This window comes from Ambystoma mexicanum, chromosome 8, assembly GCF_040938575.1.
Source record: "Ambystoma mexicanum isolate Mex_15411 chromosome 8, UKY_AmexF1_1, whole genome shotgun sequence".
Lineage (NCBI taxonomy): Eukaryota > Metazoa > Chordata > Amphibia > Caudata > Ambystomatidae > Ambystoma > Ambystoma mexicanum.
Window position 1 is genome coordinate 1,473,249,844 of NC_090929.1, and position 14,098 is coordinate 1,473,263,941.

Here is a 14,098-nt window from a genome sequence, read left to right on the forward strand (position 1 = left end):
AGAGCCCACACGATAGCAAAGCACTCTCTTTCGATTGTTGCCCACCTTGTTTCAGGATCCTTCAGCTTGCGGCTGATGAAGCAAACGGGGTGCTCCCTACCTTTCCCATCCAGTTGACTGAGTACGGCACCTATCCCTACATTGGAAACGTCTGTCTGCACAATGAAGTGTTGGCGGTAATCAGGAGCTCTGAGTACTGGGGCTTGGCAAAGAGCCTTTTTCAGGTTTTCAAAAGCCTGATTGCACTCCTCGTTCCATTTAACCTTTTTAGGGAATTTGGGCGAGGAGATGACATTCAGTGGAGAAGCTATGGTCCCATAGTTCTCTATGAAATTCCTGTAATACCCAGTGAGGCCTAGGAAGGCTCTCACCTGGGTTTGAGTAGTCGGCCTTGTCCAATTTTGCACAGCTTCAATCTTACTGATCAAAAGCCTTATTTCTCCACCGCCTACCTCATGCCCAAGATAGACTACCTTACTCTGTCCAATTTGGCATTTACTCGCCTTTATGGTCAGATTGGCTCGTCCAAGAGCCTGCAAAACATCTCTCAGGTGGGTTACATGTTCTTCCCAGGAATTGCTGAACACTGCGATGTCATCCAAGTATGCCATGCAGAAGTCCTCCATCCCATTCAGAACCTGGTTTACCATCCGTTGAAACGTAGAAGGTGCATTCTTCAGTCCGAAAGGCATTACCTTAAACTGGTATAAGCCAACGGGGGTAGAAAATGCAGTTTTCTCCTTGGCATGGTCTGTCAGGGCTATTTGCCAATAGCCTGACGTCAAGTCAAATGTGCTGAGGAACTTGGCGGCGCCATGTTTATCCACCAACTCATCTGTTCTTGGTAAAGGGTGGGCATCAGTCTTGGTGACTGCATTAAGAGCTCTATAATCCATGCAGAATCTAAGTTCTTTAGATCCGGCCTTTGGTACTAACACAACTGGGCTAGACCATGGACTAGTAGAGGGCTCTATTACCCCGAGATCAAGCATCTTGCTGACCTCACCTTTGATGTGGGTTCGTACGTTTTCTGACATGCGGTATCCTCTGCTTTTGACCGGCAGACAGTCACCAGTGAGTATGTCGTGCTGGCCCCAAGGGGTCAAGCCTGGTGAAAGCGAGAACAGAGATGCAAACTGATTCAACATAGATTTGCACTCTTCTTGTTGCTCAGGTGTCAGATTGGAGGAGAGATTCACTCCTTCAATTTTTTCATCTAAAGGTAAGCCTCTGAGGAGATCCGGAAGAGCTTCACTCTCTTCTTCTTCCTCGGATGATGCTAGAAGCAACGCTCCTACATCAGGTCGCGAGACATACGTTTTAAGTCGGTTGGTGTGAAAGACTGTCGGAGCCTCCTTGGGATTGCCCAAGTCCACCAGATAGTTAACCTCTCCGAGTTTACCCACTACTCGGTAGGGTCCCATCCACTTATCTTGCAAGGCCCTCTGCCTTGTTGGGATCATAACGAGAACGAGCTGGTCTTGAGCGAACTCAACCATGTTAGCCTTTTGATCGTGCCAGTACTTGACCAATGCTTGTCCAGCTTTCAAGTTATCGCTTGCTTCCGTCATCATGTGCGACATTCTCCTCCGGAGACCTATCACGTAGTCAGTCACTCTGACTGGCTTGGGGGAAGGAGCACTCTCCAACCCCTCCTTAATCAGGGCCAATGGACCTCTGACGGGATACTCTTCTACAGGGATAACCCCACACTCTGGTGATGATCCCTCCTACTAAGTGAGGATATATAACATATATTTCAACAAAAGGAAGGAATATACAACAAACTATATAAAACAGTGAACTTATCCCCTCAGAAAGCAGAAATACATAACAGCTGCTAAATCAATATGGGCTGCATTATGTATTCTCAATAAACATAAAACAGTATTATCAGAAAATATCATTTTTAATATATTAATCTCTAATTCAGCACAGGTAATACAAAAATAGTTTCAAAAACATATACACATAACATAGTCATATACATGTTAAAAACATTCCACCTCGCAGTATAGAAACATTTATGCCGACAATTAGATCAGCATAGCACCAGAATGGCAACTTAATTGATCTCATTTCCCATTGTGTGTCACAGCCCAACTTATATAAGTTTCTGTCCTCTGTGTTCTCAATAACCGGACATTCATCAGGGGCAGAGGTAATCCTGTGCTTCAGGTAGATTCTTCCTATTCAACCAACAACTTGCTATTTCTGGCATGTCACTGTTAATCCAGTACGTCGATGACTTGTTCATGGTGTCACCATCATATGTAGCCTTTTATAGTTTGTGCTTCTTACTTTTGCCAAACACAACACACCAATAATGTATTCAACCCTTTTGTATTCTGTGCTTCTTACTTATTGGTGAACACGAGGACACACCAAGAGAGTTTTCAGGTCCCAGGAGTGTAGACTGGCCGCCGTCACTCATCTGCAGTAACTTATGCCATAATCACTGCTTCCTCACTGCTGCGGCGTTTTCACCCTAGATCCTGAGCTGTGGAAGAAGAAGGGGGGGCTGGGGGTCCCAGGGACACACCCACCACTCAGAGTGACTGAGGGGACGACCATAGAGTAGTTCGAAGGGAGAGTAACCTACTCCCTCCTGAGGGACTTCTCTATAAGCAAAGAGAAGGCATGGCAATAGTAGGTCCCACTTACGCCTAAGGGGTTCCTCTAAAGCACCTATCATGCTCTTCATGGTTCGGTTGAACCGTTCTACCAACCCATTGGTTTGTGGGTGGTAAGCCGTTGAGAACTTGTAAGTTACTCTGCAGGTTTTCCACATGGCTTTCATGTAGTGGGACATAATGTTTGACCCCCTGTCAGAGATTACTTCCTTAGGAAACCCGACCCTGGTAAAAATACCAAGGAGGGCCTTAGCCACAGCCGGAGCTGTAACAGTCCTCCTAGGAATTGCCTCAGGATACCTAGTGCATGGTCTACTACAACAAGTATAAACCTGTTGCCTGAGGAGGTTGGAGGATCAAGGGGACCAACGATGTCAATCCCTACTCTCTCAAATGGGACTCCCACAACTGGGAGAGGCACTAACGGTGCCACATTCTTGGATCCAACCTTACCAGAGATCTGGCAGGTGTGGCAGCTCCTGCAGTGTTTTTCTACTTCGGCCCCCATCTTTGGCCAATAGAAGTAGAGCGAGAGCCTTTCCTTAGTCTTCTTGAAACTCAAGTGACCAGCCAAAGGAATCTCGTGGGCTAACTGCAAGAACTGTGGTCTGTTCTCTTGGGGTACTACAAGTCGTTTGTAGTCTCCAGGTGCAGACTCGGTCGGTTCACTGTAGAAGAGGCCATCTTCCCAGTGCAACCTGTATTTCCCAGGCTCTTGCCCTTCAGCCTGAGCTTCTGCTTGATGGCGAAGACCTTCCAGAGTTGGGCATTCTCTCTGTCCCTTACTGAAGTCTGCCCTGCTGGGTCCACCTTCTGCCAGTAAAGACTGCAGCTCAGGATGGTCAACAGGATCCAGATCTCCAATGAGTTCCTGACCTTCCATTAGCTCTTCCTCAGAGTCTAATTCTACCACGCAGGGTTGTACCTCCCTCTCAGCCTCGGCTGGAGGTGGAGTTATGGGTGTGACGTTGGACAACCGCGGGGAAGTCCGTGTCGGCTGCACTGGAAGGCTGGCGACTGGTTTCGGGATAGAAGTTTTAGGTTTCCCCTTCGCTTCTGATTTCTTGGAGACAGCAGCCGACAATTCCAGTGGAGCAGGAGTGATTTCTTTCTTCATCATCTCCTGCAGAGTACCGCACATGGTCCTCTCTCTTGCGGGTCTGGTTAGCTCCTGTAACCGTTTACTAGGAGGTCTGGGAGTATGCGATACAACTCCGAGAGTTTTCAAATCGTTACCCAACAGTACGCGTCCTGGTACCTCACTCTGTATGCTGACAGGTATCTTCACAGTCATGTCGTTACACTGGATGAGAACTGGTAATTGGGGAAGCATCTGCACAGGCCATCCAGCTAACTTGGTGAGGCGTTTGGGTGCCTTAGCAACATCCTCAGCCTGAAAAAACGATTTATCCACCACAGTTATGCTGGCCCCAGTGTCCCTAATGGCAGGAGTCTCCTGACCATTCACCTGGACACTGTCCTTATAATACTCTTTAGTATTATCGGGGATAGAATTATAGACATCTAAATTCTGTTGTTCCCACAACCCCAGAGATACTAAAGAAACGCTGGCTGAGACTCCAATGGGTTCGTCAGCTAGCAGTAGAAAGTTTCCACTTGCCATTTGGACTTCCTCCTCTGGAGCGAAGGCTAAGGAGACAAGCTGGACCCCTGAAGGTTTACCCTTACATCTGGGATCTCCTTTCACGTGGTCAGTCGAGCCACAAACAAAGCATTTACCGAATGCTTTCTGGAATGGTGGCTTGTTCTGACCTCCTTCCGGTTTGGCACCAGAAGACACACTATTCTGCTGTGGTTTTCCCGGTGGCTTACCCTTCTGGTTTTGTTTGGGGCCCTCTTTGGAATGTGAGTTATTCGAATTCTCTTTTGAGTCTTTTTTAGGCTGTTTTCCCTCATCCTTTTTCTGAGTTGCCCCAGAATCCTTATGAGTAGCCCTGTTGGCAACCCACAAGTCAGCAGCCTTAGCTAGTGCCCTGGAATCCAATTCCTTCGAATCAGCCAAGTGCTGTCTGAGCTCAGGAGAACAGGCATCATAAATAGACTCCAACATAAAAAGATTTCTCATACCCTCATAAGTGTTCACTTTGTAACCCTTAATCCATCCCTCTAAGTTTTTCAACCCTTCACTCACCCAGGTAGCCCAAGGGGTACCATCATGCTTTTTGACGGTTCTAAACCTCTTAAGATACTGGGAAGGGGTCTTCCCGAATCTAGCTATCAAAGCTAGTTTCAAACTTTCGTAATCCGTCTTATCCACCTCCCCCAACTCCATTACCACATCAGTCGCAACAGGAGGGAGCATAGAGAACAACCAGGGAAGCAACGCATTCCCGGTGATGTCCTGGAGCCCATGATTGTATTCAAACAGTTTCAGCCAATTCAACACATCCAATCTCGGTTCATACATACCCACTAATTCCTTCGGAATCCGGGGTCTTTTGGGACTGGAGCTCCTAGAGGAACCAGAGGAGAGAGAAGCATTTTCCATAGACAACTTTTTCATCTCTAATTCGTGATTAAGTTCTATTTCTCTGAGTCTCAACTCAGCTTGCTTCTGCTCAGCCTGGGCATTCATCTGTCTGAACTCGAGTTCTTGGTTTCGTTCAGATTGAGCCAAAAGCCGTTTGTATTCTAGTTCGAGCTTCATTTTTTCAAGTTCAAAATAAGCAGGGTTACTTGTGGGACCTGGTATGGGCCCCGTAGGCACAGCTGGTAAGGCAGGTAGGGGAGTGGGGGAGACAGTTTCGTTAGCCTCTCCGTCCTTGTCAGCCTCTTCATCGCTATCATCAGAATTACGATTCAGATCAACACCATTACTGTCGTCTACATTCGCTGGGGAGATTGGTTCCTCTGAACCAGTACCCAGACTTTGGTTCGCCAGCAATCTCTCTATTAGTTCTAACTTCTTGCCTCTTACAGAAAGATTTGCTTGCCTACAGAGAGCTCGCAAACTCTCAGTATTTTCACCTGACAAAGACTCTTGACTGTAAGTTTCCATCGTAGACATGTTTTTTGAAAGTTGCTTTTTGTGCAAAGTTTTGTGGTTAGTTATCCTACAGTGTCGAAAAGCACTCTAAACTGTATACTCGATACAAATCCCACCGCTATACACCAGTGTTAGGCGGAAACCTGTGCAGTTACCTTTGGGACCACTGCAAAAGATTTAGGACTACAGGCGTTGGCGGTGAACCCACTTGGTAGCAGTCTGCACCACACAGATTCACGTGGTAGCTGTGGCTGAGCAGTCAGACTTCTCTCAAGAAAAGTTGAGCAGTATGTGGAGTATACAAAATAGGGCAATTCTTCACAGCAAGACAAGCAAACACGCAACGAGGCTTAGTGTGAAGATATCAAGGTATTTATTTATAACACAACATCTATGGAAAACACTAAAGCAAGTCACGGCCAACAAATCAAACACAATTACTCTACGAAGTAGAAAACGATCAATCCCCCTAGCAAAATATCGACAACTCTAGGTTCTACTGGTACCACTTATTTTCAGACAGAGGTGTATACCTCAACCTAGATGACACTCGAATATTAGTTAGGAAGGGAGAGAAAAAGATAGGCAGGTTATGACATCAACACAGTTCAATCCTACGCGGATAAAATGCAAGGCAGGAAGGCAAGAATCGCAATAGATCATAAAGTTCAGAGGCCAGGCCCACTCGGAGAGAGGCAAGGCGCGATATCCCGAAAAGTCTCTAGTGGAGATGCATTCAAGTCTTTATAGCAAATTGTTATCGGCAGATTGAACCAGTTCAGAACAAAGAATGAGCAAAGCTTGGAGGCGACCCAGCGGAACGGAGAGGATTAAGACACCTCACTCGAACCGAACGAAAGGGAAGCCAGGCGGACACGGTACCTTGTTGTGGAGGGCAGCTCCGGCGGGGGCAGTTATTCCTGGTGGTGGATGCACGTCGGGTCTTTGCCAAGAGTAGAGATGATCTTGTCGTCGAAGGAAAGTGAAGTCCGGTGCACCACCAGGGAAGAGACCAGCCGCGGAGTGCTCCGTCACAAGGCACCACCTTTTGGTCGCGGTACAGGGGTAGTGGCTATCCGGTTGCCGAGGTGCTCTGCACGGGCAATTCGACCACTGCGTCCTGAGGCGAATAAAAACCAAAGGGGACTGGTTGTTCCCACCAGTCAGGGGAAGAGACTCTCCGGCAGGGAGATCTCCTCTGTCGTCGGGAAGTGGTGAGTCGGCTCAGCAGGGCTCCACCGGAGGTGTCGTCGTTGCAGGTCGGCTCAGCGTTACCCTCGTCGGATTCTTAGGTCCTGTGGCGACTTCTGAAGATCCAGTCCCAAAAGTCCTGCTTTTATGCAGAAGTCCCCCATTCATTCAGCCTAGCTGTCAATCAACACATGCTAAGTGGTGAGCGGGAAGGCTCACCACCTGGGCCAATCACTCCAGAGTGCGACCGGAGTTGGCAAGGCAACTCGGTCCAGGGTGCCTAAACCCCCTCCCACACCCCTGTGGTAACCCAGACAGAATGGCACCACTTTGGAGGGTCTCTGTACAGAGCCCGCCAAAAGTGGAACAAAGGGCTCGACCTTTGTTTTAGGAGTCACAGAGACGAACACAGACGCCATTTTTCAAACCGAGTTCTGGCAGAAAATACCACTCGATAAACCTATTTAAGATAAGTAGATCGGTGGTACGTTAGAGATTAACGAGAAAAAGAGCCAATCTCCAACAATGGGACGAATCCCATAGGGTTATGTTCGGGGTCGAACATAACAAGTAGTTTCCACTGCCACCAGCCAAAACTCGACGAGGGGGGACGGGACAGTGCCCCCTCGAGTAACAGATCTAGGAGTAATCGAATTACCCCTACTAGTACGTCCACAATAAGATGGTTGGTACTAGTTCTGTTAGTAAATTTAGGTCTAGTAAAGCCAATGGTGACTTTACATGCCCGTGGAGACAGTAGTCAGTCCTCGGGTATGGAGTCTATGGTGAGGGACCCACTAGGGCGCCCCCGTGTTACGGCACGTAGGGTGCGGTGTAACACACATAGAAAAACATATGAGACCCTATAGAGTAAAAGACCCCATAGCCCATCGAACACATTGACATTTCAAAGGAATTACACACATACATGTCCAAGAGTGGGAGAAAACGAGTCTCACTCTTGGCAGGATGGAAAAAAACAAACTCCAGAAATCCAGCAAAGCTGCTGGGGGACTCACTAGGTTAGGAAATTCAGCCTAAACAGAGAATTCTCCCTAACACATGTCACGTGTACATGGTTCTGAGGTGCAAGTAATGCAATGCTTCCCTGATGCATGTCTGCTCTGCTGGATGGTGGACATGTGGAGCGGACGGGGACTGTCCGCATCACCACTATTGCACCCTACTCACATGCTGGTCACCAGGATGCCCCTCAAGTCCATGTTCCAGCTCACTGGCCTTTCTGCGTGTAGCGTGGGGTGACCTTCCTCTCAGCCCAGGGACTATGTTATAGCATGACTGACGTACATGTGTTCTCTGCCTGCATGCGGGTACTCCATGTAGGCATGCTCCCTTGCTCCTCCACCCCCCCTCTGCACCCCAATTCCACCTTAGCACTGGTTTGCTTCAATTTTGCCTTTGAGTACTTCCCTGTTCATGCGTCCTGTGTACATGCTAACTTCCAGCAGCCAATCTGCAAGACATATGCTGTGTGGTACATCCTTTGTACTTTATGCAGGGTGTCTCACTTGGACTGTGCAGACGTCAGATGCCCTGCAGGGACATGAGTGCCCATTCATGCTCCATGTGTATTCCACTCATGCCCCTATGTGTCCTTGACTGGATGATCATTGTAGTACGAGTCCAGGGGGACCTACATTGCATGGCATTTCATTAGCCTTCCCATGTCCACTGTGGTTCAGTCCTGCGTTGCACACATGTTTAGGGTTTGACAGTCTGTGTGGGTCACAGGCCTCAGCCTGTTTAATGGTCAATGACTCTGTCCAACTGGTGTAGTGTCTTCTTCACACGTGGGTGTACTCCAGAGGTTTCATCATGTGTCCTGCTTACTGTCCCATCATCATTTGCTGTGTTGTCACTTGACTCACATGATGCAGTTGATGCTAGTCTACACTGTCTGTCAATACACAGGTCTATGGTCAGCCTTTTGATACCATGCTAGTCATCCCTGCATTTGCACTTGGGGGAGGGGTGGTTTGCTTGTAGCCATGCTAGCCATGCTAGCCATTGAAGTCACATTGCACTTGATGGCTGAAGTTGACCTTGCACTGCCTTCACATTTTCAGATATACATCATGAAGTACTTGTACATGTAGACAGTGAGTAACGTACAAATTTGCTGCACTGCATCGACCCACTTCTGTGCAAAATGACACCATTCTACATGCCTAATCACAGAAGCAGTGTCAAGTTGACCCAGCATGCATGGCAGGTTCTCTTTTGTATGTGCCATGTCTGCTTGATGTGTTTGGTGTCTGTGTGATGTCTGTGTGTGTGTCTGTTGTGTGCTTCTAACATGTGTAGTGACCTTTTTTCTCTCTACTTTTCAGATGATGACGCAATGGAGCCAGAGGATGGTGTTGTCGTGCCAGGCACACGGTTGCTATCACTACAGCAACCCAGCACAAGTGGGGGTCGTGGGGTGGTAGGCCATGAAAACCCACATGTGCTACAGTCCATCTTGTCTCTGGCTGGCAATGAGTCCAGCCCTGATGACCACTCTGACATCCATGTCGAGTTGGATGAGCATCAGGTCCATATGTCAGGGGTGAGTGATTCTGATGTGGGCACTCCTCTGTCCGCGACACCTGCACTGAGCGGTCAGACAGTCTTGGAACCTCCGCCTGTGGTGGATCAGGACGCCGGGTCACCTGATGTGTCCGGGCCATCACGTCGACGGGGGCATGTAGTCGTGCAGCCACGGGCGGTGCCAACACAACAAGGACACGCAGTCCTTGGGTCCCGCAGGGGTCAAGCCCAGCAACGCGGTCACCGCGCGCATTCGCTGTATACTGTGTGGGAGCAAGACATGACTGCCAATTCTGAACGCCAGGGGGAAGCAATGGAGAACATTGCTGTGAGCATGGAGCGTGTGGCCCAATCTGTGCTCCCCCCTGCTAGGCAGATGCTTCTCGAGCAGCAGGCGGCACAGTCCATGGCCCGCTCGCTCAGGCTGGGCATGGCGGCCTCAGAGAGGGCACGCCAGGCTGAGATGGTGTCTTTGCGTCGAGCAATTGCTGCTCACGCTGAGGCACACATGGAGTCCCTGAGGGAGGAGTATGCTTCCCTCAGATCCACTCTGGGTGTCCTTATGATGTCCCAGAGGGAGCGGGCAGAGGAGAGGTTTGCGTAGCTTGAGCGTACTATCTTGGCTGAGCTACATGCTTGCTGGGAGGTGCAACAGTTGTCCAGCGAGGCCTTGCAGGAGGAACTCTGTGTTACACGTGTTACCTTGCAAGAGGAAGCACGTGTATCACGTGAGGTCCTGCATGCAGACCTAAGTGTGATCACCGCACAGAACCAGGCTCACCCGTCCGGCAGACTTGCTGCTGACAAGGGGCAAGCTGCAGCTAGGCGTGGTCAGGCTCCTGTTCCATGTCCTCCTTTCCAGGAAGAGCCAGACTCGGACGATAATCTATCTCCCACATAGGTCGGGTTGTGCAGACGTTGAGCCCATGAAGGTTTTTTTTTCCTCAACATCATTGCATATGGGTGTTGAGCAGCACCCTGTACCTCCCCCCTCCAGGGTGCCTCCCCCCCGGGTCGTATGTGGCCACTTTTGATTTTTCTTTTAGTTTAGTTAGTTAAGTTTCTATTTGATAGTTAGTTTAATTAGGTAATGTAGGTTTTTCATAGTTAGTGTAATTAGTTAATATAGTTTAAAATTGCTTGTCTATTGTGCTTTCATGTGATGGTGTGGTGCTTTGTGGCTTTTGAAAGCGTCCACTGTCTGTTCCAGCTGGGCCCTTCAAGCGTGTCTTGTGTATGTGTTTGCAGCTTGGGGTCCATGACTCACATATGCCACTCCTGCTTCCCTTATCCATGGGCTCGGCAGGATGGTTCGGTGTAACAGCCTATTACACAAGGGCTTTGGACTGTCATATTTGTGGCATGTCTGCTGCTGTCCGGCTTGTGTTAACACCCCTAGTGGGGATGATAGGGGTGTTATTGACCACTGTTCTTCTTTCGCTAGATGGGGGGTTTCATTATTCATGTGTACATTCAATGCTATGCATTGTGTAGTATGTTTCTTATCTTTACTGTACATGTGCTTGTTGCCATTCATGCCGTAGATAGTGTGTTCCACACTTTGCCTGTGAAAGACGGACTGATGGTGTAATTTCTGATGTACGTCTCTGACATGGTCCAGTTATGAAATACCTGAAGAGACACACACAGATTAATTTAAAGCATTAATCATGTGTTTCATGCCCTTTCTGCAGGGGGATGAGCCTTCCGACCACCTTTGCCAGCAGACATGGGCCATTGGACGTCTGGAAGCTGGACACGTTTAGTGGTGCCGACATGCGCATGTGTGCACAAGCAGAGGCACAGGGATTGCACTCATACATCCAAAAACAGCTGACGTGTTTCAAGGGACTCCAGGCAAGGTGAGCAGCACAGGGGGGCCACAACACAGCAAACCTTCCACCGGGCCAGTTGCACATGCATGCTTAGTAGCAGCACTGACGGTTAGCTTGGACAAATATTGGTGTTGAAGCGCACAATACAGCTGAGATGTGTTGGTGGACTAATGGCTAGTTGATGGGAAAGTTGTCTGGGGCACCTGCAGGCACAGTGGCACATACCCTCCGGTCCACCATGGTCCATTGAGGCACTTGTATTAGCCATGTAGTGTTGCAAGACATGGGAAGAAGCAGCTCACAGGGACAGACAGCAAGGGACAGACTTGTGTGCAGTGCATTTCATTTCCATCTAGAATTTGACACATGCACTACCAACTTTATTTCGGTCATGGTGGAACACAACTTGTTCTGAAGTCATACCTTGCTATATGCGTCTGGCTGCTTACCCAGAGAACATTGCATATTGTGTAAATCATGACACATTGGTCTTCCATTTGCCACGCACCCACCGGTGCCTGACTTACTGCATTGACTGTGTATGAACCATCACAGGGGTAATGTTACGTATGGGTACGAAGAATCCACACCAGATTGTTTGTTGGTTTGGGGCATATATGGTGGTGTGTTTGTGTGTTATGGGCACGCACAGATTAGTAACTGTGGCTCTCTTTGCAGCATTACTGGACCTGAGAGTGCGCAGGCAGGAGGCCAGCACTCAACCCAGAGATAAGTTTCTCTTTGTCTTCCATTTGAGTAATTTGTTACTATGTGCATGATGATCAAGTTTGGTGTACTTGTGTATGTGTTAATGTGAGTAGTACAGTTTTGTGCATTTCCTACTTTCCCGTGTCAATCCTACTCCCCTCTCCTGCCCCGCATTCCAGTTATCCAGTATAGCAATGCCTGTCCCGACTGCATATCCCTGACCCTCCTTCCCCCACCAGGGTCTCACAGGCCTGTGTGAGTTTGACCTTGCAGGCACCCAGACCACGGTGGGGGTGGTTGGTTTGTGCCACTCCTGCGCCTTTACACAGGAGCTGTTACAGTACACATCAGTTTGTGGTGCATCATTCTGTGTCATGTACCACACATGGTACACATCCTGTTGTGACATTGTTTTACTGTGCTACCTTGGTTGTTACGTCATTGTGGTAGTACTTGGGCTTTGTGACGTACTGCTACTTCAAGTCATCTACTGGAGGCTCTTCTGGTTTAGTTTGCTGCCTGCAGGCTTTTTGCTTGGCTTCTGTGTTGGCCTGATTTGAGTTCTCTTTGATGTGGTGTTTTTGCAAGTCAAGGTGGCCTCTGAGGGTGCTGGACGCTTTTTGCACACAAGGTGGGAGATGGTGACAAAGGGGAATGGTGATCCTGTGGCCAGGTGAAAATCAAGGATGAAGGCTACATGACCCAGGTGCAGTTGTTCAGTGGGTCATGGTGAGTTGTGAGGGAGGGAGGGTGTTTTGTTGTTGACAGTTGCCTTGCCCTACAGTGTGATGCGCACCCGGACATTTTAATTACGGTATCCTATGTACATGATGTATTCTGCTGATCAATGCCTGTTCATGTGTTGTGTTTACCTTTCAGGTGTGAGGGAATAGTTGTGGCTTGACATGCTGGGGTGTACACATAGTGAATGTTCACATGTGATGTGTAGAGGAAACTGATGGTCACTTGATTGCACATGCATATATTGAGTGCATGTCACTACTGACCCACGCACTCGCACTATGATCCACTACATGTACAACCACCCCTCCATGTCCACATGTACACTCTGTTTGCCTTCTGGTGCCCACTGTGTCCCTGCAGCACATGATCTATGACCAATTGTGGATCGTAATTTGCTTTTTGATGTAGTTTGTCACTTAGATGTGATGCTCAGGGTGTGCGTCACACACAATGGCTGTTCACTATGCTGTGCGCTGAGCAGTGTGGTGCAGGAGGTGGGCACGGCACACAGAAGCTGCAGTGTTGATTTTGCAATGCACAATGTGCATGTAGACAGGCATTCATTGTTATGTTACAACTACAACTGTTGGAATGCATTTGGGTATGACTTCTTTTGGGTGGGAGGTTGTTGGTCAGTCATTTCATCTGATTCCATGTCAGGCATCATTGTCTGATGCCACTTTACATTTTTCCCACGTCAATGTGTACCTTATTGGTACTGTGTTGGTGTATAGCTATTGCTTGCCATGTCATGTTGTGGTTTGGGAGGGTTTGGGTGACATACCAGTGATAGTCATGGCCTGTTTTGCAGGTCTGTGTGATTCACACCTTGCATGTGTGCCTTTTGGTCACACAGGATTGCTTATGTTTAAGTAGCTAGGGATGCACACAATGTGGCACTTCCATGGCAACCTTCTCAGGGTGGTAAGGTTGTGACAGTTGACTGTCTCTTTGTCATCATTGATTGTCACCTGGTATGTGCCAGGCCTGTGTGCACTCTGCAGGGGTGGGAGTTTAGGTGAAAAATGTGGCCACAAGCTGGGTCTGGGCTTCCTCGCCACGTGCCCTGTCCGCTCCCATGGGCAGCAGCTGTGCCTGTGGTTGGGGATGTGGGTGCACCACCATGTCCACCGGTACGCCCTGCCGTGTTGCAACATTGCGCAGGACACATGCTGCCACAGTGATCCTGCACACTACTGGGGGTGCATAGAGTAGCTGCCCGCCAGAGCGGTCAAGGGAGCGGAAGTGTGACTTGAGCACTCCGAATGTGCGCTCCACTATGGCCCTGATTGCAATATGGGCTGCGTTGTATCTTACCTGGGGTGGTGTGGTGGGGTTCCGGATTGGCGTCATCATGTGGTTTCTCAGAGGGTAGGCACTGTCCCCTGGAGAGGTGATGATGGTTGTGATTATTGGGGTTTGTGTATTTG